Here is a 6,260-nt window from a genome sequence, read left to right on the forward strand (position 1 = left end):
CTAGTGATGGGGCAAGAGGATAACAGCCCTATGGCAGGGGGCTTCCCGGCCAATCAATCGTTACCCCAGAAGGAAGGGCTTCTAATACAAACACTTACTACCCCTGCGTGGGCTTTAGAGATAAACAGGGTGGGGTAATATAGCAGATGGGGAAAAAAGGTTAAGCTTAGTGAAGGGGCTTCTGTAAAACATCCCCTCTTGTATTATCATCCCCACCCAGGTCTGTTGCCCCCTAGGACCCCATACTGCGCACGGGGGGCATTAATCCACCCGTAAGATAGGGTAATAAACAGAGGAGGAGAAATACCCAACTACCCCTCCGAGCCCAGCACTTCCATTCAATGAGCCAGGAGACATTAATGGGTCCTCAGTTGCCCCATTCCCCGGCAGCCCCCCTCCATTAGTCGCCATTTTCTCGAGCTGAGGCGGCCATTTTGTGTAAGCGCCGGGCGGTCAGCGGCGAAGCTTTCCCGGACTCCTCACCTGTGCTAGCGGCCCAGCAGGGTCCTGTGGGTCTGTGTCGTTCTGGGGGTGTCTGGCTGTGAATCGGCGGGTAGGCCTGGGATATACAGGGGCTGCGGCCTCTAGCCTCCTACTCACTCACTCGACAACTGCCTCTAGCGCCCCGCACACAAACTTTATCACCGAGCGCAGCCAACCCTGCCGTGCGCCACAATGGCCAATCACCAACCGCCGCCGTCTGATGGACGCGCCTGACTGTGCTACTCAACCAATGGAAGCTGGGAGGCGTGTCTCACCGAGCAAGTTTGGTTTGTAGAGCAGCAGAGCCGCAGTGCAGCAGCTCTATTCACGAAACCAGCAAGCGTAAAGTCTGAGCGTAAGCTGCGGTGTGCAGAAAGTGGATGCGGAGAGTACGTAGCAGGGAATGTGGCGAGCTTCCCGAGTACTGAGCTGAGGGTTCTTTCTTCATGGCTCTGGCTGGCCCGGTTAATGGTTGTGATGGAGCCCCTGTAGCACCCAGAGGGGAACAGTGTGAGGTGGGCTACTGTTGTGGTGTTGTGTACCCCCAGTACGTAACCCCCCCCATTTCCGGTCTCCTTTGTTTTTACCTCACACCGCCGGGTTATTGTGTAACACAAAGGATGCTCGCTGAGGGAGATACCCTAACTGGGCCTGCACCAGAGAATGCCTTACACCCTCCACACAGGGGTAAAATCTGAGGCAATGTGGACTGTAGTAAGAGAAATGTGAGGTTCCATCTAGTGATACAGGGTATTTCTAATACACAGAGCCTAGGGCCATTACAGGGGCCACGGAGCCATGAAACCTGTCTAACCCTGTTTGTAAACCGGGCCGGCACCCAGGCCACCCGGTAATGCCGTGCTTCTATTCAATATCATTGAACCCCCCAAACAAAATATTCGGTATTTATGGACCACCAAATATATATACCGACAATATACAAGCCCCCCCCCCCAAAAAAAAGTAATTTTACTGAGCACATCGTGTGGGCCAATGAGTCCAACAGGGCGATGCAAGCCAAAAAAAATTTGGGGTTCGGGAAGGCATATAGAAAGTCTGTGTTTATATTAATAACCTTTACCGGTGAACCCACCAAAGGAAAAGGGACGCTTCTACTTCGCTAACCGATCCGGTGCTCACCATTGGCTGGAAAACATACGCGTTCATCTCCAGATGTGATCGGTGGCGGGTCCGGTAAGTGGGTTTAGGGACAGTCCTGTGTAAACTAGGCCTCGGAGTAAACCAATGACAGTCCCTCCGGCAATAACCAGCAGCCTCACCTCAGCAGGGGATTTCTGAGGGGTTTTTGCCCCCTGGGTCCTGCCCCACTGGCCAAAACATATCCGCCATGTTCTGTTGTTTCTGTTGATGGCTTCCGCTGTAATGTTTTATAATCAGGTGAAGAAGCTGGACATGGAGGATACATAAATATAAAATTAAAAAAATGTATGCGCTGGTGGTGGGAGCCACGGATTCAGGGTAGAGGTCCTCTCTAACCTGAAGGAGACCCAGAACCTGCTGGCAGATCGGCCCCCTTCTAGTCGCCCGTTTCTCCTGCTGTAAAGACTCAAACCTTAATCAGTCGTTGGTCTCATCTTAGATTCAGGAGCCGTATGTCTATCCCATGCATGTTTAATACCCTCACTGTATTGCCCTCTACCACCTCTGCTGGGAGGCTGTTTCACTTATCAATCCCATGAGTGTTTAAAACCACCCTGGGTAACTAATAATCTTCTATCTGATTCATGAGTAATAACTTTCCAGGAGCTCCATTGACAGGACTGCATAGAGGCTGCTCCGAGTGCGTTCCTAAGTTTTTGGGGACTCGTCTTGCGAGACGCAACCAGGTCCACCTTATGAGAAACCCCATCCGTAGAACCAGCGAACGGTACGGACGAGACAACCTTTTCCCCGGGCCGTAAGATGTATGGACGGTGGAAACGTAGTTTTCATTGCATATAAACGTAAGGTGAGCCAGACGAGGAGAGGAGGGATTGTTTGAGGTCAGTAAACACGCCTGGGTCAGGAAATGGGTAACGAAATTTCATTAAGAAGTTGTTTAAATTCCACACGTGGGTGAGAAAACGGGGGGGGGGCTGAATTTGTGCCTGCGGAGTGCATCTGTAGTAAACTACATTCCGTGTTTAAAATGTTCCGACATAAAAGCTATTCGTACGAGAAGTTCAGGAGCTTCTCAAGTTCAAGAGCATTTTCCAACAGTGTGGAGAAGATGCAGGAATGTCCCTTAGTGAATAACGTGATATCACGGCTGGTGTGGAAGCTTCGTGGAGACGCCGGCCCTGCTGAACAATTACATGTAAGATGGAGATTTAAACCTGAAGAGAAGCCCCTCGATGATCACAGCTTTATTGACTACGAAAAATATGATTTACTTCCGTTAAAAGGATTGTGATGGTCGCCCACTGTGGCTCCCAGAATAATCATTCCCGATGTTACCCAACGTTCCGTCAGTACTAATGTTCTATGGAAAGGGAATGCGTGCAGAATGGGTTAATTTATACCGGTGGAAGGAAACATGGCGGGATTTCATGGATTTCAAGCAATATAAATATTCTAGCTGACCGAGACATCTGTGACGGAAGACGACAGAGTGTTACCGAGCGTCTCTCCTGAATCATGGAAAGCTGGGGGCCGAGACCAAAAAATAAGAGAGAGACCTCGCAGCACACCAGGAAAACCATCATTTTATCTGAATAATCCCAGCAGTGCGCCCGGATCTTTAGAGAATGGAACCGATTAAATGCAGGGTAATCCTCTCCCTCGTTTTTCCCCCATATATTTTAATGTCCTTCACGGCATGAGAACCCCAAATACATCTCCCAAACTGTGGAGTCTCAAAGCTGAAAGCACGGAAGTCGGTCAAACAGATTCATTAAAAGTGTATAGAAATCTTAACTTGGACCAATATGGCCACTTTGTAGCTAAAATGTAGCGGGCAGCGAGCGGGTTCCTGCTCTGTGTCCTGAGCCCAGTAACCCGGCTAGTGTTAGATTCTGGCCTCTTATTGTAACTTTTCTCCTCCTTTGGAATAAACTTCCCTCCTGTGCTTTTTAAAATCCCTTAATGTATTTAAATGGCTCTCTCCCCTGTCTCTCTCTGCTATCCCTTCACTCCTCCGTCTGCTCTCTCCCATCACCTCTCCCATCCCCTCTCTTCTCTCCCCCGTCTCTCTCTCCCATTCCCTCTCTTCTCTCCCCCGTCTCTCCCTCCCATCCCCTCTCTTCTCTCCCCGTCTTTCTCTCCCATCCCCTCTATTTTCTCCCCCGCCTTTCTCTCCCATCCCTTCTCTTCTCTCCCCTCTCTCTCCCATCCCCTCTCTTCCCTCTCCCATCCCTTCTCTTCTCTCCCATCCCCTCTCTTCTCTCCCATCCCCTCTTTTCTCTCCCCTCTCTCTCCCATCCCTTCTCTTTTCTCTCCCATCCCTTCTCTTCTCTCCCATCCCCTCTCTTCTCTCCCATCCCCTCTCTTCCCTCTCCCATCCCCTCTCTTCTCTCCCCTCTCTCTCCCATCCCCTCTCTTTTCTCTCCCATCCCCTCTCTTCTCTCCCATCCCCTCTTTTCTCTCCCCCTTTCCTGATCATTCTGTGTCCTATTAACCCTGCTAGTTTTACATTTCAGTGAAAACCCTAACAATTCATAATTCCCATTAAGGGAGTTTTTAGGGAAATCCGTCAGATTATTATATATTATGAATATTTTTACAGTTGATAGATCGTGTCGTTATTCTGATCTGTGAAAAATGAAAGAAATGCGGTGAGCTCAGCAGATCGGGGGCTTTTAATTTCCCAATAATTTCTCCCCGGTAAATATCGATAGTAACCCTGTTAGAAAAATGTTTATGTTATCGTAAATATTATTGCTGTCAAAGACAAAAGAAAGCAGGGAATGTCTAGTCTAGGATATATGGACGAGTTCACGCCGACATGTCTACTCTATGTTCTATATATATATGTGCAAAGGGTCAAGTCAAGGCCATTCTTAATTATGCAGCTTAAAGAGGTGTAACCTGCTTGAAAAGTAACCAATCATAATAATGCATGCTATTAGAAGTAGATAAGATGCTATATAAACCATGTAATTCAAACATGTAATCAGACAACGCTTCGACTTTTGTGTGTTGTGTGCCTTGTCTCGATTATGCGCATGATCTAATTAAAGGAAACTCTTTCTGAGGAGAATTCGACCATTATTTCAACCAACATTTTGGTGCCCCGTGTGAGGAGGTCCTGACCGGAGACAGGGACGACGGTCCTGAGGAACTGAACCTCAAGAATCTGCATCTGAGGTAATATAAGTCCTCCAGCTAAGATTGCTGTTAACCAGAGGCACTTTGCGACATCGTCCCTGAAACCGGCAGCATCCTCCCGAAGATTTATTACGGTCTTCTCTTCAGAAATGTGAGTAAGAAAAATATTTCTGGGAAATATTATAAGAGGTCAAAGTCTGTCAGGGACTACTGAAATAAATAACTGCGTATGCATTCGATAATAAGGAATAGTACTTGGAGTACTGAGGCTGATCAGAAGAAATGTGCACAGGTAGTTAGTCATTATTTTTGTGATAGCGAATTGTTGTTTGTAATTGTGACAATACTGTTGATGTTGGTTGCGGCTTGTATTATTGTGAAAGAGTATCACAAGACCTTAAAGAGAAGAGCTCTTATGGTCCAGGGACAGCTATACCAACCCATGTCACAAATCTTGTCTGAATGAATCTGTGTGAATGACTGTTCAGGAGTCCTTTACGGCGAACGAACAGTTAATAAGGTTGTTGTTAATACGCCCCCCGGCATTTGTGAGAAGCCCTCTGTGATCAAGTGCTGGGATTGCAAGTGAACAACTTCGCTGCGAGAGTGATTTTCCTGCCTTTACTGTCTAGGAAAGGTATCTTATAAATACCAAGAGCTCTTTGTTTAACCCTGTCTAGACGTGGTATCTTATAAATACCAAGAACTCTCTGTTTAACCCTGTCCAGACGTGGTATCTTATAAATACCAAAAGATTTTCCTTGTTTTCTGCTTTGCGGTGAGATTGTATCATGGGGAAATCCCACAGTAAGGGAAAGAAACAAAAGGATGAGAGTGTTTTCTTGTGGATAAAGAAAAAACCACTGAAAGAAGACAAACAGTTTATGTATAAACTTAATCAAGAAAATGTTTAGGCATAAATTCACATTGTTCAGGTATAGTGCACTTAAAAATAGAGGGTGAATCCCTCAGGTTTCGGATGGTTGGACCATCCTGGTAGAATCTAGACTCGGAGTGGTTGGACCACTCGGTGAATGTGTGGATTTAGAAGAAACTACGTAGTGACTAAATTATAACATTCCAAATTCTATACCATGTTTCCAGCTGGTTCCAGAATCTGTTAAATGTATGTCTTGTCTGTTATCTGTGATCGATCATAAATTATATGTAGAGTCGACATTAGAAAAGCCTTTTGTATCTTTTTATTCTAATGCTTTTATGCTTTTTCCAGAATTAATTTAAATAAGGGTTAATAATTTAAAAGCTAAAATTTATAATTAGCACATATTTTGTTTTTAAGGTAATAAGATATCCTGTATACCTGTCTGTGGTTTTTATGATATATATTCTTGTTTTATTTTTTGTTCAAATTAATATGCTTAAAGTAACATTATAAGTAACGCACCTCCTTATGGAGTAATCAAGGTCAGATATATCCGTTAACCATGTGGGTACATAGAACATGAACAGAGGAGGATATTAAAAAAGCTACTGAGCATGTTAAAAATCCA

Source organism: Sceloporus occidentalis, unplaced genomic scaffold (assembly GCF_023333645.1).
Source record: "Sceloporus occidentalis isolate IW3139 unplaced genomic scaffold, rSceOcc1.0.p SCAF_410, whole genome shotgun sequence".
In the NCBI taxonomy this organism is placed as follows: domain Eukaryota; kingdom Metazoa; phylum Chordata; class Lepidosauria; order Squamata; family Phrynosomatidae; genus Sceloporus; species Sceloporus occidentalis.